The following is a 22,780-nucleotide window of genomic DNA, read 5'->3' on the forward strand; positions in this document are numbered from 1 at the left end:
ATGACAGATACCATCTATGGGAAATATTTATTTGAAGTGTACTTTTTTTTTTTTTTTTTGTTTGAACCATGTTCAATCCACTAACATGGAGGGGGATTTATGACCTACACTGCAGCCAGCCAGCAGGGGGTGATTGAGACATTTTGGCTTCACTTTAGGGAAGCTGTCATGTCCTCCATCTTTATTACACAGTCTGTGGTCCCACCTGTGGTTTTAGTTGATTTAAAAATATTGATGTTTTACCTATCAGGACATGTAATTATACATAAAAATGTATAGTATACATGTCTGTGTAGACAATTTAAGAGCTCACAAGAATGTGATCTATATATGGAAGAATTAAATATGATACGTTTGTTATTTTCGTGAGAGACAGCCCATTCAAATAGAAAGTTTGTCAGTGTGCTTCCATCACCATTGCAGTTGTATTTCTACAGTCTTCTTAAGTAACTGCTTGGATTCATCCTGCTCACTGTGACTTGGGAAGTTCGCCACCCCTCCTCCTCTGGACCTTACTGTCCGAATCTGTCACTCTTTTTTTCCCAGCTGCCCCTCCCTCTCTACATCTCCTGTTTCCACACCCTGTCTCTCTGATCCCTAAATTTAGAAACTCTGTCCCAGATACTTGCAGTATTTAATGCTGACTGTGGTGAACCCTCGCTGTGATGTGACAACTGTGCTAATCACCAGTACTAATGAAGATGAAACTTGTTAGTCAGGTAAGCATCTGTCGAGGCAGCTCAATCTCTTGATGTTGACACTTCATTTTTTATTTTACCAGAACAAATCTGTCTGCTCATGTGGTGTGTGTGTGTGTGTGTGTGTGTGTGTGTGTGAGAGTATGTTTGTTGCCTTACTCATTTATGCAGTGAGTCAACAACACAGATTCCTCCATTCTGCTTGATAATCTCATCAGTCCGCTCCTCTTTCACACCCTCATTTCCTCCCTTGGTTCTCCTTCTCTTTATTCCGCCCGGTCTGCATCTCTCTCATCTCTTATCCACATCCAGGCCTTCCAGAACAAAGCGAGGAACAGCTGCAGTGTCTGTGAAGGAAGGAAAGTCACCTTGGGGGATGACAGAGGAACAAAAACGTGAGGGAGAGAAACAGAGAGCGAGCCAGAGAGAGGGAGAATGAGCGGCAGTATTGAGGGGAGATTAGAGGGGAAAGAGAGAAGAGAAGGGAGGCATAGAAGCTGGCATCGGGACATCATATGACTAATAAAGGGACGGCACTGCATCACTGCAGAGCCCCACTGGAAAAAAGAGAAAAACAAAGTGCAGGCTGATAACATTAGCTAGCTTTACTGTTTTCTACCAGTGTTGGCCCAGTAGAGTCTTACAATAGTGCTCCTGCCCCATCCTACTGTGAAAATGACTTCACTGGGTGTCATCCAGAAATACACACACAATAGCCAACAAGTAAGTATTTATAGTCCCCCACCCTGCCGTCCTCTTTTGTGATTTATGGAAAACATTCAACCAGTAGAGACTTTGAAAAATGTTTTGGCTGTTGCCTGAGCTCAGTGACGGATAGGAAAAAGAACAAAAGACTGTCAGGGCTTTGACGAAACTTACTGTACTTGCTGGTCCCAGTTTTTGCAGAGGATTTTTTTTTTAGATTTCAGTGTTATCTGATGGTAAGATGTTTGATCTCAGCATCCAAAGTCTCAATCAAAGTCCATTTGTTCGAGGACCACTGTATGAATGGTGAAATCTGTAGCTCGGGAGTGGCTACAATTGTCTGTTGATTATAGCCCTGCAAAGCAAAGAAGCACTTCAGTATATATGTATACTATGTGATATATACGGACCACTGCATATGCTATCATGTAGGCTTAATTTCCTATGATACACTGCACTTAAGGTCGGTAAACCTATGATAATGCATGCTTTTCATCTGTTAGTCCACATTACAGAGAAGAAATTGTGCAAAATGTATTAACATATTCACTGTATGTTTTGATTGTGTTTGTGGGAAGAACAAGTATTTTGATTTCATATGAATTCAACCTGACTCAATCTACAGAACAAAACTTCTTCAAATGCAAATCTCCTCAGTCAGGCCTGGTTGAAATAGAGGCTTTGATTGAAAATGCACCACAAGATAAAAACAGGAAGTGAGACTGAAAGAAAAGGATAAGTAGGCCTACACGCTTATTACGAATTTAACAAGCCTAATGGGATTTGCCATTAATCCAATGATATTTTCAGAAGTCCACAGTGAACAACAGCCAACCGGCGGCTCGTGGTAACGGTGGTAACCTGTGGCGCCATCTTGTGTTCAACCGTTGGCTACAACAGCTCTACCTTAACAGCTAAATGTTTGTATCTCTCCACTGTTGTACTCTGGTGTTACTGCTTCAATTAGTCGCTGACATAGTTTTGTTTTATCGTCGGTATCGCGTTTTCTTCGAAAGCACAGTCCTGTTGGGTAAGAAACCTCCTGCGGTCTCCACACTCAGTTCAAAGGGATCGTTAGCAGAGCTGTGTAGCTAGCTAAGTGCGGTTAGCTAGCTAACTAACTAGCTAACTAGATTAGCGTTAGCTGTCAGGGGGAAATAAAACCAACGTTACAGAGATAATATCAGTGTGCAGACATGTACCGGCGTATACATAGGGTTTGGATATATTTATATGTTTCCTTTTTGAGTTTAATGTGTACGTACGCGCCGAAATAGCTCAGTTGGGAGAGCGTTAGACTGAAGATCTAAAGGTCCCTGGTTCGATCCCGGGTTTCGGCAGCGGGAGTGGCTTCCTTTTTCTTCAGTGAGGCCATTTCAGAACATGGTAAGTATTTACGACCACTGATAATTAGCACAATTTAACACATGGGACAAATAATACCCAACCTGATTTGCTTGGGGCTGCTTGCAAAATGACAGGAGGCCTAGGGCCAGTCACAGCAGCCCTGCATAGGTCAGGTGTACACAGGGGTAGTTCAGGGATTAAAGGAAACTCAAGGCCTAGCCTAGACCTCTGATAGGAATGTGGAAAATCCTCCCGTGGCACTTTCTTTTATTAAACAAGCTCTATTTTGATGCTGTTTATGCACCCTGGAACCTTCTATTATTAGTACATAGAAATGTATTTACATTGTGAATTAGAAAATGGTTTGGGGGCCACTCAGCTGCATGCCGAATTTGGTCAATAGGCTGTAGTTTGAGTATCACTGTCTTAGACAATTGACTTAGACAAAGACTCACATGGTGTGTTAAAAAATAAAGTGAACTTGCCACTTGTCCTAGGGTGCATTAGATTGCAGTCTTATGTTAAATGGGGGACAAAATATGAGAAGCACATTGAAGTTTCAAGTTATTAAATTGCTTCACATTGTACTGGGTTTGCATTCTTAATTTGTCATCAGTGACAAATCAGTGAAGTGGCAAGGCAAGCAAAACTATTAAAGAAATTGTGAAATGAAAAAGTACAGCATTTCCCTCTGAAATGTGGTTGAGAAAAAGTATAATACAGGAAGTGCTCAAGTAATGTAAAAGTGCTTTGTGCATGTACTTACTCTGGTTTACCTTGTTACTTGCCTCCTCTGTCAAATATGTGGGTTTATAATTCACTGTTTGTGTGCAGTGTGTAACAGTTGGCAGTAAGCTGTATGCAAACCCAACATGGATGTATGTCAGCTACACAAGTGCTTACAATCAAAACAAAACCCATTCACATGACACCAGGGGGCGATGTTGTCCAATAAATCGTGAAACTGGAGAGCTTCATTACAGTTTAAAAACAAGTTGGCCTACAGGCTGCAGTTCATCTCAGGCTAGTTGGCAATTCCAGGATATCACTGTCCACAATATATGTATGTATGTATGTATGTATGTATGTATGTATGTATGTTCAGAAACAAAAACATCTCTGTCTCAATTCCTGAGTTTAGTTCCTGGAGCTATTTCAGTTACCACTATATGTTGAATTTATTTACTGAACATCATATGACTTAAAAACAAGAGGCGACTTTGACACTGTGTGTTTTGTGCTGCACTGTATATATTTTAGTATTGAGTCTGACATACTTTTAAGTGCCAAATAAGGACGGGCATTGCAAATTAGCTGAGGCTACAAATTATGTGGTGTGTGGCACTGCTACATGATATGTCTCCATACTAATAGCCTGAGTACGTCACTTGCCTGGTGCATACAATATACCGTGTTTTGACGAGTTTATCTGTGAAGCATCTTTCAACAACAAGATAAATTCATACTGCTTTGCATAAGACATAGATATGAAGATGGTATCAGTTTTATTGCTTTATCTTAGCAGCTTGCCCCTGTCCAACCCGAGAGATGTGACATTCAGGGTCGCCTGTAAGGAGGGAAGAAGGGGAAAGCTTTTTCCCCCAAGCAGCTGGGGTGCAGCTTCTTTAACCATTATTTATTAAAACAACAAATATAAACATTGTATTCACTGTAGCTTTAGTGAAATATAGCCTGTTTCCCCTCTGATGAATATGTTAAGGGTAATTGTTTTGTCCTCAACGATTTTGAAAAAAAGAAAATAGCGGCCTGACCTGAGAAATTTATTGAAACTAGGAGAGACAGAGCAGGGGGGCCCATTCACTGGACCTTTTCAGGGGCCTCAGACCTGGTAACATTACTGGAGTTTCAGCAGCTTAAGACATTTTCTTAGACCCACAGTAAGATTCTTTATTCGGTTTATTGAGATTAATGTGCTGTGAGAATGGGGGAAAATAAGTAAGTGAATAAATAAGGGTAGTGTGACATGTCATTCCAGCTCATTTGCTGCTGTTGTACAATGCAACATTAGCGGGAAAATGAAGTGGAGCAGGATAAAGCGTAGCAAATACTGAGCATAGTGTGAATAAGGGGAGCAACTATTTTAACCTATCAAGTAGTTGCATTTGTACACAGCAGGTAGAATATCTTCTTGTAGCATGCATGTTGTGTGGCATGGTGCAGCTATTTCCTCTGTGATAACTTCCCAGAGCTGCACAGTCAAGCCACAGTAGCGCAGAAACCTCTGTGCTGTGTCTTCGTGTTTAACAGGCCTTCAAACTGGATGGCCTGGTTTATATTTTATCTTTTAGTCTGCAGTGACTCGCCCACGCCAACGCAGTCTCTTGCTTTGTTGTACCATCATCTTGCCGTTGGTTTAAATGCAACCTCATCCTACTTCTCATCATTTCCATCTAATCACGGAATCACATGACTGCCATGTCACCTCATTGTGACGTGTGTAAACAACCCGCAAAGGTAAATGCTGGGAATTCACTTCCACTCACTACTACTGTACTGCAGAACCCTCAGGGATGAGTAGTGACATGTTTATGAAGTTCACTAGACTTTTACTCATTGTTTGGACAGTGTCTGGTTCGTTCAAAATTGATTTACATGCAAATACTTGTGGTCCTCCTCCAGTGTGTGTGTGTGTGTGTGTGTGTGTGTGTGTGTGTATTTGTATACTAAGCTCAAATGAAGGCAAACATAGTTCTAAATGGCTGCACAATAACCAAGACTAAACTGTATCATATAGCTTGTGATCATATCCCTCAATCAAACATATTTCATACTATGCATTCCTCATCTGCAGCAACCTGAGGCTCCTCCTACACTCAGTACCTCTTTCCCCTTTACTCTCTCTTCCTCATTGATTTCACACCACGACTGGTTTTATAAGTTGTCGTATAAATCTTACAAACTCGTTAAAGAAACAAGGTTAATTGTTTACCTGGTGCAACACATCTTTAATCACAGATTAAACATTAGTTTCAGTGGAAATGCTCTTCCAGGACCTCCTTGCTCACTTACTGCCTGCTCGTCATCTACCACATGTCTGTTTATTTTGACCTTTGTACACAGTGAATTTTATCTATTTCTGTTTTCACCATTACTTCTCTTTCTGTATTTCACTTTTTCCCAGACCTGTTCCTTGGCCTGTGACGTCCACCAGTTAAGATACCACTCCTTAGTTTATTTTTACACACCTGTCCCAGGGAAGACTGAACCCGATGCACCCTGAACATGACACGTGATGTGTTTATTTTGCATGTGTGTCGGTGGGTTTGTGAAGCAGACAGATGAGGGGGGGTGTTTAAACATGATCTTAGATTTCAAACACTGTTTACATCTATTCTTCCATATTTACATTATTTACATGAGTTTTCTCTCAGAAGTTAAAAAGTTATGAAACATCAGGAACAGGATTGTTTCTTTGTATGTTTATTTTCATGAAAAATGTCTAACATGTCAGGTAACATGTCGAAGGTTGCTGTAAAAATGAAATGTCCTTTGTTATGTGGATTGATTGCTGATGAGCATATCACGTTCAGTGTTAATTATTTGCTAACATGCAGACATTCAGCAGAAAAGGATACAGAAAAAGTTGAAGGACTAGATTATCTGTACAGTGTTTTTGACCGTTAGTCAAACTATAACTCCTCACATGTAACTGGAGTGTTGTTATGTAACAGACTGTACAAGGCAGGGGTTGTGAAAGTCTGGCAGTTATCCTAAACCATGATGTTTTCTAACAGCCCAGCCAAACATGAAGAAATGCATGTTTTGTGTTACTGTCACGTGTAATTATTTGACTGTTGCATTAACAATTGAGGATATAGTCATGTGATCTAGTCTCCGGTAACTGCATCACCTGAATTTTGTGGTAAAGTCATCTTACAGATCCTTTGGCAGCTTAATAACATAGTGGTAGCATACATGATTCAGATATAACTCACTAGTTTCTCATCATTTATTTTAATTTATTTAACAGACTTTTTGCAATTTGTGTTTGTGTGTGGGGGGTTGTGTGAGACTGAGACATGTAAGGTTTCTAGTATATTGTCTTTTAAAGCTGAAATTCTAGGCCAGTTGAAGTCAAGTGGTGTGTCTCAAATCACATACTTCCGTTAGTATACTTATATGTAGTATACTGTGTGTGGAAATGGCGTAGTGTGCAGATTTCAATAGGGTAGTGTTGTCTCAAACCAAACACAGCTGTTGTGCACTCACCGGAAATGACAGCTGCAAATTAGCTAGTTAGCAAACTAGCATTAGCATTCACGTTATTGTTCGCGGTACCAAATCATTACAGACTGCTAAATTAACCCAATAAACATACTGCTGGCTTATACCCGGCAACAGTATAGTCGTGCTTAGTGCAAAAAACGTGTATTTGTACAATGCAGCGACGTTCACGGTTGCACAGTCCTCGGCCACTATTTCCAGTTTGAAAAGTAGTCCCTCCCCTTCCGCTACGTAGCCAAGATGGCGACCATCGAGGGCGAGAAGTGTACATAGTTCCACACCCAACTTCTTGACCGTTTTGAGTGCACTATCCGGGTACTCATACTGCACTGCATTTTTCCATACTTCTCAATGTGAACACACTTATGCACTCAAAAGAGTAAGTGTAAGTACACGATTTGAGACTCAGCAAAGATGTTAATTGTCATATGTAGTGTTAAAAAACAATTTCCCTCTACAGTGAAGTTCTTCCTTGGCCTGCTATCTTGAACGCCATTTTAACAATGAAGCACACGCTAAAAGTGAAAAATATAAGTACAATAGTATACGGAAGTAAGGAAATAGGTGGCACAGTGGTTAGCACTGTCGCCTCACAGTCCTGGGTTCGAGCCGGCTTGGTGGCTGGTGCCCTTTTAAGAGTTTGTGGGCTCTAGTTTCGCTGACCGGGCGCGGCGGAGGCGCAGCGCACCTGCGCTTCGGCAATTGGGTGTGGCCAGGTGGATTTTGTAAGTTTGGCACACCGTGCGCCCTGGCGCAGCTACTCCTCTTTCCCACCTCCATCCCTCCTACCGGCGCAAGTCGGAAAGAGGGAGGAGAGAAGGCGTGGAGTGGGTTTTACACACATCACACCAATCAAATGAGCCCCTCTCCTCGCCCTTAAATGCGCTGCGCGAAGGTGTAATGAGAGTTTACTCAATTCGCCATGGCAGAGGAGAGCAGCAGCGTCAGACAGCCAAACTCCTCCCAGGAGGAAATTGATGTTTTGGTCCGGGAGGTCCAAGCTCGCAGTGTCCGAATATACGGAACTGCGAGCAGACCTCCACGGGCTGATGATGCAAAGGTAGCCTGGGAGGAGGTCACCACAATTGTAAATCAATGTTGTGTTTCTCTCGTGTGCGCGCGCGTTCTCTCTTTCTCTCTCGCAGTCTCACTCTGTTTCTTTTCTTTTGACTTTTCTAAGATGACAGATGCTGAATATATACTCCCTATCTGATGCTGTGGCTGTTTGTGGTTGGCTGAGAGGGATGTGAACTCATTAATTTGCAGGCTGTGTTAATCAAATCAGGTTCGGTTTCCATTACGCGTGCCAAACAGTGCCAATCCCCTTTGATCTGACATCAGATGTGACGGGACAGTCGATAGAGATACATTTATGTGCTGATTGCAGATAGTTGCATTGAATAGTGGTTTTGTGGCTATGTATTGCATCGTTAATGTGCCTGATATTCTGGAAACCTGTCTGTGAGGTTTTGGTGACATGTGCGCACTGTCCGCTGGTCAGCCAAACTTCGGCTTACACCGGCTGCGCTCCCCCTGCGCTGACAGTAGACGTGGTTTCAGTTGGTGAGCTTTTAGCGCACCTTCGGCGAAGCCTTTTGGCACGAAACTGTCACTGCGCCAAGATGGATCTGTCAACACCGCCCCCTGCTGCGCCGCCACACCCATCTCAGTGCACCTCGGTCTGCCAAACTACCAAACTGAGCGCGCCTCGGGTTGCGCTGCTCGAAACTAGCTCTGCGCGGGGTTCACCACCCTGCGCCACCTGCGCTGCGCCGGGACACTAGAGCCCTGTGTGTTCTCCCCTGGCAACACAAGTTTTCTCCAGGTTTTCTGGCGTCCAGAGACATGCAGGTTAGGTTAAGTGTTGACTCTAAATTGCCCATAAGTGTGATTCTGTGTGTCAGCCCTGTGATAGTCTGGTGACCTGTCTCGCCAAACTTAAGCTGGGATCAGCTCCAGCCCCCCCTGCAACCCTAAATAGGGTAAGAGGTTACAGAAAATGGAGGAATGGATATAACAAAATAAGATTAAAGATAAAAAAAAATATTATGAGAGACTAGGAAAGAAGAAAATAATAATTCAAAGAACACTATGCACAATGTGGGTGGTACGGTGGCGTTGCATGTTCTCCCCATGTCAGCTTGCGTTTTCTCCCGGTTCTCCAGCCTCCTCCCACAGTCCAAAGACATACAGGTTTGGTTAATGGGTGACTCTAAATTGCCCGTAGTTGTGAATATGAGCATGAATGGTTGCCTTTCTGTGATAGTGTGGCAACCTGTTCAGCGTGCACCCTGCCTCTCGCCAAATGCCATCTGGGATAGGCTCCAGCCCCACCGCCATCCACGGCGACTACGGTTACGGGTAATGAATGAAAGAATGACTTTTTCCAACCTGTATAAATATACAGCATCAATACAATTCAAAGTACAAATGAAAGCCACATCTTTACACACACATTGATTGGTTTATAATGTATCTCTGAACAACATGGAGAATAGGGCTGTGTCTAAATTACTACTTACATAATTTAAAAAATTACAGAAAAGTAGGCTCCATTGTGTGTCTGCTACTTCCCATCAGTCCTACAATGCAATGCATTATGTCTAAATTACATCTTGTGACATTCGACCTATCAGCAGTGACACAAATCATAATGATTGATGAGTGTCTGAAATCTTAATGTACTTCTTACTATGGAGTAAACTGATTGGTTATTCAACAGGGACTAGTGAATGAGAGAACAAGGCAATGATTTTCTCACAGCAGACATGTTGGCATGTCCTGACAGGTAGAGAGCAGGTATAACTAATTATGTTAATGATGTTCCAGCTCAGCTCCATTTAAGTGTCCTAGTAAGCAGTGCCAATGAGCCAGCCTGCAACTGGGACATCTAAATTGAATCCAGGCAATTGTTAATTAGTGGGTCAGTGCACAGTGCAAAAGGCCCAAAGTGTTCACTTGTTTGAGCCGTTGAGTCCTCTGTTTGTTGATAACGGAGAAGATTCAGATGTTCTAGACTCAACAGTTATATTGACGTCAGCACTGCAGAGACAGAACAGGATGAGCACTTTTGTTTCGCTCTACAGATACTCAAAGCAGGCCCACTTCCTGTATTTACCCAGCCCCCTCCCAAGTGCACTTCCTCTTTTCAGACCTCAGATTGCACTCCTGTAGCCTTTGGTGTACTGGTCTAACAAAGTCAAGGGCCACTGGACTTGGGTAGGAAACAGGATGAGTGGCGCCGCCCCAGAGTAAAACCCTGCACTAAAGTCAGAGAAAGTGAGAGAGGGGCACAGAAAAAGAACCAAAGACAGATATTGTTGCTTTCAAAGGTGCTGTCATCGAGCGCAGACTGTGGTCTCTCTGTGGGCTACAGGCCTGATGCCAAATACACAAAGAACAGTCTGATCCTCTGATGTCAGGACAGAACAAGGCCTCTTTACCTGCTCCAGTCCCACCTGTCCCAAACCGCTTACAATGTTACTCACGTTTCTGCTCTCAGCAGCTTCCTAACACTTTTCTTTGTGTTATTTGTGACTCAATTAAGAAGCCATTCCCCATGTATGTAGATATTTGAATAGTAAAATCATATGGAGATGATTTTCACTGATTTTTATCGTCTCTACATCTCTGAAAATCATGTATATTGTGTAAGCTTATGTGTCAGACAAGTTATATCAGAAGGACTTACTTTGCATAAATATGCCTGCAGAACAAAAGGCTGGTTCATTTCATTGCCGGTTTCCTCATATCACTGTTCCTGCAGCTGCCAGTGAGAACCTACCCTTACTAACCAAAACATTTCTTGCTTTCGTAGCTGGAGACTATTGTAAACTTATAAGTAACTTAACTTAACTTAGTAATTATGGCCATTGCATGGTACATAAAATGACAGCAACAGGTAAAGAGTATATCCCTCAAACTAAAATCCTCGTTTGATGAATTTTGTCAGGGTTATAGTTTGCTTTCTATTGATTTGACTGTAGCCATTTTTCTGTTATCTTACTGTGTACTGACCCAAATCCTGTCTGGCAAACAAATGAATTTGGTTTATTTTACAAATCGATTGCACTTGGCAAAATTACGAGATCCTTCAGAGCTGCGAAATTTAACAATGGGCACATTTGGTCCATTGTTAAAATAATTGTTTCAATCTCATAATATGTGTTAGATAAGAAGGCAGGGGATGTTATGCTGAGGTCTTGGTGCTCCTCCAGCCATTGTGGTTTGTTAGATATTCTAGTCATCCCAAACAGCAACAAAAGTAAAAATAGAAATCTGATGTCTGTATACAGATTTTCCATCAGGTATGTCAGGGCAAAATAAACTCAGTCAAGTTTCCCTTTTCATTTTGATTTCTCTTTAATTTCTCTTGAAGGACCTAGTTTCAGTTTAGGTATCAGTGAAGTGCAGTTCTTTCCATTATTTCAGCATTTGACCTGTGTCTTTGGAAGCATGCCCAAAATTTCCAAGCTATGTAATTGATGTGGAAAACAGCAGGAAGTTCAGTGCACTCAGGCTTACAATTACAAATTAACTCAAAAGTTTCCTGTCGGCACAAAACAATGAAGTGGAAAGCTGTACTCAAGTTCTGTTTGCAGAATGGTGCAGCTCTTACATTTCTGGTCAGGTCAACCATTCAGTTTGAGAATTATAAATATCCTTTCAGGAATTTAATGTACAAACCACACCCTGTGTAAAGCAGTCAGCTGAAACACCTCTGCAAAGCTGGGACGATTCCAAGATATTTGGTATGAACTTTCTTTTGTATGTTAACTAGCAAGTCTAGCAGCCGATCTATTACACACTTGGAAATGTGAGCGTGTAAAGATGTTATTTGGTAGAAAGTATTTAGTAGGTTGTCTTTCCTCTCCCATTCCCTCCTCTCTTCTCTTAACAGTTGCTGATGGACAGCAGTGTAATAAGATCCAGTGAGACACATGCCACAGTAGAAGAGAAGGACTTGCAGTACTAGGCCGTCTATATGAGGGCAAGAATTCTCATTGACCGGGATGCTGGAAAGTCTCTATTTATAACACGGGAATGGACCTTTAAAGAGCACTAGCATTAGGGGTTGCTGCGATGAGTCAGGGGTTACTGTTTCCATGACCCCTGGATCAACGTATTCCCCTTGTTTCCTGTTGCTCAGATCAGGAGGACACAGGGTGCTGGCAATGTGGATGTGCACATATTTGTGAGACTGTCTTACTCAGCACTGACTCCAGTAAAAAGATGATCATTTTCTAAGCCCTCGCAGTGCTGCATAAGTTTGACAGAACACAGATAAACGGTTGATGATTCCTATAAGCCCTCTGATGATAGGGAACCTGGTCCAGCCAAAGCCCAATGATACTCCAACTCTGATGCTTCAGGGATTCACAGAGACAAGGGTGTCATCTGTTAAACACCTGTGGCCAGCAGGGAGTCACTGGCAACGTTTGGCATCACCTTTGCCAGGTGACATTAAGTGCGGTTGGACTGTCAGCTCAGCAGATATGAGGTTTTATAAACACCAGGTGAAGCAACCACTTCTTTGCAAGCCTACCAATCATCCCCCTCCCTGTGTGTGTTTATGTAGTCCTAATGTCATGTATTCACCAGCCCGGCCGCTGTTTACACAGATCAGACAGTTTGTTGCGCCAGAGAAAGCAGGAGAGAGTGGGCTCAGTTATGTTTGGCCTCAGGACAAGAGAGAAAGAAGCAAACTGGAGAGCACTTGCAAATGTTTTTCAGTTTGGCCAAAGTGTGCCAAAAAAGTACTTGACTACACCGCGGCAACAGGTAGCAACACATGCAATGAAACACACCATCAGGCAATAGACTGAAATAGTTAATTAGTTAATTTTAAGCCTTCTGGTTCAAATGTTTTATTAATATATCAGTCATTTTATGCTTTTATTTTTAAACTGGCAAAATATAAACTAAAGTTCCTGCTCCATTTTGAGTGTGGACTAGATCTTGATCCATTTCTTTTGAAATGACTATCCTCTGCTAAGACCACCAATTGACAACAGTGATGCCCCAGTTATCAGGATAATTATCACACCCTCAAGCTCCTCTCGTCTGTTGCACGTGACGGAAAATAGTTGAGGTCAGCGTGAGATGAGATCATTTTACTCTATTCTTACCGTTTCTCTCGGGAGCCTCAAAAGCAGCCCATCAGGTCGGTATTATTATCTCTCTGAACTCGTTCCATCTTTGTCTCGCTGACAGACATACACTCACGTAGTGGTACACGGGCATATTGACCGTGCGAGGTGCTCTGCGGTGTTAAGTGGCCTGCTGGAGTCATTGAGCCATCACACATCAGAGGTTGCGTAGTGTAACATTACCGCGTTCTCGTGTCTCAGAACACTAGGTGAAAGGGTTAGGATGAATAAGTGAAGCGCTCAGGCCCTGGGGAGGCCAACACAGAGACACCCTATCATGTAACACCTGCAGCTCCACTGCTACTTTGCCAGTCTAAAAAGCCTTTGTGCTGTGTGCTGCATGTATCCAGGTGTGAGTTTAAGTTTGTTATTAACACATTTGGAGCAACATAAGGCATGTTCAAAGTTAAAGTTTTAGGTAGGATGTCCCCTTGTTTTGAATTTTGCTGTCATTTATGGTGCAGAGGGGAGAGAGAGACAGACAGTGGTTGAGACATGTGACAACCACACTAACCATGCCACTGCAAACAAAACAAAGGCCCCCGCAGGTAAAAAGCCAATAACAGCAATATAATAATGTAATCTGTGCAAAGGATGTACAGATGACAGAAATAAACACTCAACAGAATAGAGTTCATTCAGGTGACTCAAGCACAGGCTGCACCAAAGCAACATATGCTTATGGATGGATCACTGAATGGGCAGTTCAGGCAGTTTGAGGGTCAAACTCTTAACCTGTTGCTGTCATTTTATATACCATGTAATGACCATAATTACTCAAAGTTTATTTAATCTCCATTAGTCTCCAGCTACTAAAGCATGAAATGTTTTGGATAATTAGACTAGGTTCTCATTAGCGGCTGCAGTATCATTGACATGAGGAAACTGGCAATGAAGTAAACCAGCATTTTGTTATTCAGGTCAAACCACACAAACAGAACAAGTCCTTCTGATATAACTTGTCTGACGCATGAGATTACATAAAATATGAAGAGAAAATTAAAATCTGTGAAGATCATTTACATAGATAAACCACACAGAGACACAAAAAGACACAAAATTAACTCAAAGAGACAACAAACCACAAAAAGATGCAAAACAGCCACAAAGAGAAATAAAAAACAAACATAAAAAGAGGCAAAACAGTGACGAAACCTGTGTCTCGTGTGTAGGAGATGTGGTAGGACATTTTGCATATCTTAACAGGCCCATTGTCTCATAATCAGCCCATGCTTACACTGGAGGACACTTATAAAAGAGAGAAATTCTCTTGAGACAGCAAGAAGGCCGAAAAAAGTATAGAGCAGGTTTCTTATTTTAAACTTTATTTTGTAAAATTAATAAACCATTAAGGAACAGCTTGGACTCAGGGTAGTGTGCACTGTGAAGCTGTATTATCTAGGTATTGGCAGATGGGACCTATTCCATATCAAATATCCCGAAATGGGATCAGGGCAAAAAAACTTGATCGGGACAGCCTAAGTTTTTGGTAAAGTAGCTCCAAAATGTATTTAGTTTGCCTGGAAAATCTGTGAAGACTGATGGAGGAAATATATTTATAGGATTGAGTCACTGAATATTCTCTGATGCCTGTAGAGTGCATAGAGATATAACAGCACATGTGTAAACATATCAGTAACACAGTACATGTTGTGCATAGACACAGTGTCTCTCTGGTTTAAATTACAGAGTCTCAAATCTCTTTCTTAATGAGTGCGATAATGTTCAGCGCCTCATTATGAAAAGTACCGACATTAAAAGGGACCCCAGGCTTCACTGGAAGCATCTATAGTGATCAGACCTTTTCATTACTTTCAGAAGAATATGTATTTCCACATATCTCCACATGAGAATGTTTAGTCTGAATATCCTCGTATAGTGTGCCCAAACTGAGTAAAGAAAATACAAATGTAATAGTCTAGCTGTAGTGTATACACTATCTGAATTCAGACAAACATTCCAATGTTTCTGAACTAAAAGAAATCATTTTATATGTTCAAGGTTTGGGTTATAATGTTTCACTCTGAAGCACAATTACAACAGTGATGTCCATTAAGGAATTGGCTGGCTTACAAGAAATGAGTTTTATGTAATAGGAGGAAAAACCCTCCCTTGGGAACAGGTCCCTGAACCCACCTACCTTTGTTAGATAGTTCACAGTGGAGACAATGAGGAGGAGGATGACATGTGACAGGGGTCCCTGGCTCTATTCAAACCCAGTGTATTGCGCTTGTGTAATGTGACGAACTCTTAAAAAGCCCTTGTCTGTGCATGCCACTGAAGCACAATGGCTTTATTATTATAGCTATTTTATAATCCCAGTTTATAATCATTATCTTCGAGCATTTCAGGATCAGACAGCTTTACATATCTTACACATAATTATCCCATCCAAAGAACCTCTTAGCCTCCACAGTAGAAAGAATAAATATTACTCATCCACTGCAAGAGCTCTGTCCTCACCCTTCTCTCTAGAGGCAAGTCTGTAAAGAATCATGGGTGTCCGTCAGTGAGTTCGTTGAGAGCTGTGCAGTTATACCATGCAGTCATAGATCAGTTTTCCTGAACCTTATGTAAGCAGAGGATCTTTGTGCAGCACATGTCACCAGTGTCGCTGACCCTTTGCTTGTGCTTTGCCCCTTGTGGTGATGCTTGCAGGGTTTCTAGGTCAGCTAAGCTCTGCTGACACACTGGCTCGCCACAGAAGATAAATGGCTGATAGAGCTGTTCATGCACGCGCACACACACACGCACACACACACTGCTTTTAGTTTCTTCTAAAGCAAGGAGAAGTTGTGTGATTACTTTGGCCAGTGACAGGGTATCTGACATCTCACTTTTCACCTCCGTCATACGCAAGAGAGACTTGAGGGAACTCTCTGTGGGTGTCTGAGCATGCTCCCTGGGGAGTAAGGTGTGGCATGGAGAAACTGCAGGAGGAAGGAACACTGACGTAAAGATTGGAAAGAAGAGATGGAGTTATGCATGCGTAAATGCCTCAACTTCTGCTGATGTCTCTGCCTTAAGGTTGGGCTATACTTGAACAACCCAGTCACCAGAGCTAATGTTGGCAATGTACATTTCTTCGGTTATCTTCTTTAACGTTGTACGTTATTATGTAGCTGATATATAGAAACTTTACATTTTCAACAACGCTGTGGCTCATGTATGGTTATGTTTAGTTTATCCAGTTTTGGTGACACAATCACTGCTGGAAACAGTGTCTTGAACAGTGGTCAGCAGCTTGGCAGCCGTCTTGCCAAGGCTTTACTCAATCCACCATCCTCTCCACCTCCCAATGACAAATTCACCTCACAAATATGTAATCAGGACTATGTCACTTTTGAAACGTTGATATGATATGATATGATATGATATGATATGATATGATATGATATGTAGTGTGCTGCTGGTGTAACATATCTGGAGTTTGCAAAAACTTTCAATGCCTACATTTTATTCTGATGACTAGACTGACTTGAAAAATCTAGTTCATATGACACATTGGTATACAACCCAATCGCCAGAATAAATGTTTGTACATTTCGGCAAACCACAGATATGTTACATTTTTGCATTATTACGTAGTGGATACCTTGAAACATTATGTTTCTCAACAACGCTGTGCTGAAGGTGTGGTTAGGGTATGGTTAGGATCATGTTTTGGCTTAAAAACATCATGTTTTGGCTTAAAAACACCCATGTTTGTAAGCACAAAACTGCCGATAAAGCAGGAACAGGCTGATTAAAAAACACGGGTTTGCTGGCTTAATGCTGCTGGGAAACGCTCCAGTGTGTCTATAAAGAACATCCAGGTTCAGTGGCACAAACACTGGTGGAAATGCTGCAAGGGTCACCAAAAAAAAACGTTCTGGTCTCGAACAGTGGTCTGCATTGGTCTGCAGCTTGGCAGGTGTCTTGTGTAGGTGTGACGCCATCCACTGTCCCCTCCAACTACTGATAACACTCTAGAAAAATTGACATGATATGTATGAAACATGCTAATGTAATGTTTCCATGGTTTGCAGAAACTCACGATGCCAACATTTTACCCTGGCGACTGAGCTGACTTCAAACTAGTTTGTACGACTGTACCTGTACATTTCTGCAAACCGCAGATTTGTCACATTTGCACATTATTTTGTGCATTGTCCAAACACATCAGTAGTGATGTGACAAATTACTGTAAAGGTGGCCCACTGGCTGTTTTTTTATATAACTTGCTCTAGTTCATTGCCTTAAGGACTAAGAGAATAACATCCATATGTGGGCATTATATAATGTTTGGTCCCTAGAATATTGTATAAGACCCAGTGGATCTTATTCCTCAAAGACCATTTCAAGCACGTACATTATGGTTCATGTGTCCACCACGTGAAACATGAAAACAACATAGATGTACTGTACGTGTGAGTTCACTGACATAGGATATGAGGTGTCCTACTTGGGAGCATACGTGGAATATGTTATAAGAGATGTATAGAATTATGTGATTGTCAACTCTAAAGGGTTCATTCTCCACCCGCCCTCCCTTCTTGGCTATATTTAAGCTGTTCTCGTTAAGAGCAAATGTGTCCTCTTATCCCCTGGCACAGGCTGTAATTTACCTCTCTTTCTTTCCTACTAAAGAGCCAGGCTGTTTTTAGTACTGTCTCTGAAGGTTACTTCCACCATCCCTCCCTCCAACTTGCAAGACCTACGAAGATTTCTGGGTTTTGATTTTTTTTTCTAACTTTCTCAGATACTTAACCTTTCGCCAAGGGAGCCCTGTCCCAGTTCTCAGCTCTTTTTTGGCAGAACTTCTTTTTGAAGAATATGCCCCATCAGGGAGAATAGGTGGGAAATACGGATTAGGTTAGAAAATCTCCTGACTTCTCATCTGCCTCACATCATTACCTCCAACCAGTACAGCTTGCACTGGCATAATTAACTCTTCACTTGCCTTATTTGCTTAAGCTCTGCCATCTTCTTGTTCCCAACAGCATAAGGCAAATGGACATGGCGTTCATTGGGAGTTTGTGTTGACATATCTTTTCACACAGTAAGCCGCTCTCTTTCCTGGCTGTGCCCTCTGTCTGCTACCACAGAATTCTCACCCAGTCTGGGTTCTCAGAGGAGAGGGCCAAATGCCCTTTGCTGCCTGCCAGTCAGACAGCTCTCCAGCCACGGCCCCTTCTATTTTATCCTGTCTCTGCATTGTTCGCTCTGTCCTCCTTTTGTCCGATCCCTTTCTTGATCTCTGGGATTTACTGCTGGTAGTGGTGATGGTGGGCTCTGGGGTCAGGGTTATGCAACTCTAGGATTACTCCGTGGGACAAATTGAGTCCGACAGGCTGAAACTACAGTACGAAGGACAGAGGTTCACACACATTCCTATAGAGCTGGTCAGAGGAAAGAATACACTTCATATTATATGCTGATACATCGAGGCTGTATTTAAGGGTGTCTGTTGTAAGGAGGTTTTATTTGTTGGTTACCAAACTACCTTTCAAGGCCTTCCTCATTTTCTCTTTTGGTTTGCTTTGACAGTGTCCCCTGGCTTGTGCATACAAGGGCAGATGAGTGGCACCTGTGGCACTGACCTACTCTGGCCCAGGTCCCAGGCCTTTTGGGATTCCCATGAAACCCCCTCTGTCACTAAGGCTTACTGGGTCTAGTTTCCTTTGGCACCAGAAAGTGACAGAAACAAATGACAGGGGGGTTCAACGAGGAGTGGCTGGGGTTTCTCACATGCACATCCATGCTGGTTGTTGCCCTGGATATGTCTGATATATGTCAAACCTGCTTAATCAATTTGTTGGGCATGACCTCCAACCCCATTCCTTGATATATTCACAGGCTGGGCTGGGCGCCAAGCAATTACGCTAACATCGCCAATCCAATTCAATTCTTTGATGCAGAATTCACACAGTACTGACTGCAAAAACATTAATCTGTTTTAACAGGTTTATTATTGAGTCCTATTTTTTTTTCAAAGAATAAGTGAAAGAAATCGGCCAGTAGGGTGAAAGGGTTTTACAGGTTTGAAGGGACAGTTCACCCAGAAATCAAAATCAAATTGTCTTACCTGTAGCACTATTTATCAGTCTAGATTATTTTGGTGAGAGTTGCAGAGTACTAGAGATATCAGCTGAAGAGATGTTTGTCTTCTCTCAAATAACCTAAGCACCACTGAGCTAGCTAACATTATAGCTCAGCTGAGGAGGACGCCATTAATGTTTGCATATCATGCTATCATGAGCACAAGCTTCTTGCCCATGAGTAAATGCATGCTTCCTTCTGTGTAGTGATACGGTTGGCGGGCATAGTTTGGTAGAAAGTAAATAATTCTGACATGAAACTGCTCACAACAAGGTCTGTGGATTATCTTGAGTAACCGGGTCATTATCTCTGTAAAAAGACATTGCTGTTGAGTTTTTAAAATTTTATGTAAAAGCTATCATAAAAACTTTTTTTTATGACCCTTTGAATGCCACAAGCTGATTGCCCTCTACTTCCATTATATTCCAGAGAAGGCAGACATCTCTACAGCCGATATCTCCAACACTCGACAACTCACACCAAAAAAATCTAGATCGATAGATAGCACAAGTAAGAGGAAAGATATGTATTGTTGGTTTTTGGGGTTAACTGTCCCTTTAAAATCTTCCCAGAATCAACTGTCATTCTCTGTAGATTAGTTTAAATACAATTATCCATGCAAGCTTGAGTGTGTGAGTGTGTATGCTGTGTGTCCATGTCCCTGCTGAGGTTACAGGAGATGAGGGGTCCTGAACAGCCCCAGGAGGGGGGTAAATGTCATGTACACATCAGTGACGCAGGACAATGATGCAGCTTCACGTTCCCTCTCTCTCTCACCACCAGTTACAACGTCATCATTCTCACGGTGTCCCAACAGACTGCAGTAAAACCTCCACCGCAGCCATTTACCCACGAAATGACCCCAAACTGCAGTCATTACCACATTACCAGAGAGGCCCATTGCCATGCAGTCATCACAGTCACAGAATGTCATTAACACATTTACAGTCACCTCCTCCAATTTCACACTGAGGGTGCTGCAGTCTGACTATGGCATGACTGTATTCCTGTGGGGACGTTTGTTAGATTAGCTGCTGGGAACCGTTCGTCCTGAACAACCAGTCTATCTACTGCTGATAATTGACACACATCTTCCAGCTGCACTCTGTAGTGATGCTCGATTTTATGTTGTATAAGTAATCCATAAATGGTCTCATTCACTGTACTTACAAGAGACACACTTCTTTTCCATACTGGCCTTCAGAGACTCCTTTATGTAAATGCTTTAAAAGAGAAAAACTAGTCATTTCTACTGGAAATGATTTCTCCCTCAATGCACTTGGGAAAATGTAGGCTTGGCTTCTTGGAATTTAGGAGATTATCTAATGTGAGTAGGTTAATAAAGATGTCACTGCTCAGCAATAAGGTTTCTATTGCAAAACGTGGAGGTGGGTATTCAGCAAGACAATATTTAAAGTGGTTCTCTTATTTTATGTCATATGTATAATTCTAGAATGTTGGATATTCATATTAAACGTGGCCAAAGTTTCGAATAATGAGGTAAAATTATGTGAAAGTAATCCCTGTGAGGAAAAACCTGAGGCTTCAGACTGTTATGTTTCTTACTGTGTTTTCTTCTTTCAAGACAAGCTGACATCAGCTTTTGCTCCTGGCATGCTACTGTGTTTAGTAAGTGTTCACATTGCAGAGCCTGTGCTGCTACATGTAGCCACATAATCTTGGTTGCCGATGTTACTCATTTCTTACCAATTTTGGATCATATTTCTGCTTGAACATGTCCCGTTGTGAAGGTTTTGGTTTAGAAGTTTTTATTGGTGATTTTTTTTTTCTCAGTAGAAAGTGCTGCTGTTCTCTGCTACTGTCATTACCTGGCTGGAATGACGAAACAATGTAGAGAGGCGGAGTTGAGGAAGACCTGGAGACACTGACCAATCAGAGAAGAATGCGCCTTTAAAGAGACAGGAGCTAAAATTGAGTGTGTCAGACAGAGGGTGAATTCAGTTGTTCCAGCCAGACCGTATGAGGAAAATTAAGTGTTTTTTGAACATTAGAGCATGTAAATATGTTCCAGTAGAAACACAAATATGAACCTGAAAATGAGCGTAATAGCTTCTCTTTAAATTTTGACAGAATAATGCAATTTGCTATAAATATTGCAATGATTAAATGCCCCTAATGTGCTGTGTGGAGACTAATTCATGTATTAATTCATGTATTCCCTTAAATGTAGACCTACTGACTCTGTTTTAATTATTTTTGCCATGTTTTATCACACTTGCATTGTTTGTTAGCATTTTATGTATGTCTTAATACTTGATACCATTAGGACTTAGGCAAAACTAGTATGCTGCTATTGATAGCTATGCTAATGCAGCCATTTGATTCCAATTCACAATATTTATAAATTAAGTAGTAAATTAACAAAAAAGTCAGTGTTGTCCCCTTTAAAATAACATGTATAAATCCACCTCCTCAGTATGTTTTGGGGGCTCTCTATCTTTATGTCTGTCTGATATTTTTCCACTGAATTTGTGAAGTTTAGATAAGGTGGTGGGTCCTCATCACAGTGGCTCAGGGTTTTTTTTTGTAGTGTGTGTTAAGTAGCGTTCACCCTTCATCCCGCCTCCTTCCCTTTCATCTTCCTTTACGCCGTCACACACTGCAGCGCTCGCTGTGCTTGGAAAATTCCACACTGCAGCAAAGAGAGGGGTGGCAGCAGAGAGAGAGGGAGAGAGACGCAGGTGGGATGAGGGAGGGAAGGGATGAGAATATGCTCCTAAGAAATAATCGATGATGTGAGTTTTCCGTATGTTGTAGGAGGAGTAACGCATTCACACTTTGATGCAAACACTGTAAGTGAGATATGTAGGATAAGAGTCAGGAAGGGGGTGTGTGCATCTGCAATTAGGATTAGGTGCATATGCAGACAATGAGGGGAAATGTTACACAGCACTAATGCATTAAAAGATGAACTATATTTTAAATAGAATGTATCTGTATTGTCCACCAGCATGGAAATCTGTCTTTGGCCCAGCAGGGATAAGAAAAGACAAAATAAAATGCAGACAGCAAACAGATTTTACCTCTTCAGTATACTGTCAGAATAATGAGGACAGATTATAACATGGAGGAGACAAAGATAATGATGAGCTATTTAAGATTGAAAGCTATGTAAATATGTTTGAACAGGGTAGGAGAGCTGTGTTTATGCAGAGAGATGGAGAGAAATGAGGGATGGAGGGATGGAGGCGCGCAGTTCTTTGGTCAAAGTAACCTCTGCAGAAACGTGCGTCCATCATCACGTGCAGTGAGAATAAGCAGAAAAGCACTGCAGTACCCCAACACTACTTCTCAAAGCTGGCTTCCAGAAACACTGAACTCTGAGCTGCAGCTTTAATCCACACCCCCACTCCCGTACAAATAAATACAAATCATGCAAACATGACTTACATTACTCACACAGATGTATGGGAATATATGCTTTCTATGTACTTGTGTCTGTTCAAACACAACATTGCAGATGATTGATGCACGTTCGGGATTAGGAGGAGCTACAAATAAGGACAGATCATGCTTACATGACTTACATTACTC

General features: G+C 41.8%; 2 long non-coding RNA genes and 1 other non-coding gene across 3 annotated transcripts in view; 2 read left to right on the plus strand and 1 right to left on the minus strand.

Moving 5' to 3' along the window:
* Positions 1–1,746, minus strand: part of LOC125879842 (uncharacterized) — a 46,071-nt gene extending 44,325 nt beyond the window's left edge. Inside the window, exons 1-2 of the long non-coding RNA XR_007447986.1 lie at positions 1,578–1,746; positions 858–1,045 (exon numbers count right to left, since the gene is read on the minus strand). This is a non-coding gene — a long non-coding RNA (uncharacterized LOC125879842). The remainder of the gene's footprint in view (positions 1–857; positions 1,046–1,577) is intronic.
* Positions 1,747–2,670: 924 nt separating this feature from the next.
* On the plus strand, positions 2,671–2,743 carry trnaf-gaa (transfer RNA phenylalanine (anticodon GAA)). The gene has a single exon. It is a non-coding gene; the product is annotated as a tRNA-Phe (tRNA).
* Positions 2,744–5,895: 3,152 nt separating this feature from the next.
* Positions 5,896–21,083, plus strand: LOC125879890 (uncharacterized). The gene is made up of 3 exons (XR_007447987.1): positions 5,896–6,028; positions 20,811–20,854; positions 21,023–21,083. It is a non-coding gene; the product is annotated as an uncharacterized LOC125879890 (long non-coding RNA).
* The last annotated feature ends 1,697 nt before the right edge of the window (positions 21,084–22,780 follow it).

Source organism: Epinephelus fuscoguttatus, linkage group LG1, assembly GCF_011397635.1.
Source record: "Epinephelus fuscoguttatus linkage group LG1, E.fuscoguttatus.final_Chr_v1".
Lineage (NCBI taxonomy): Eukaryota > Metazoa > Chordata > Actinopteri > Perciformes > Serranidae > Epinephelus > Epinephelus fuscoguttatus.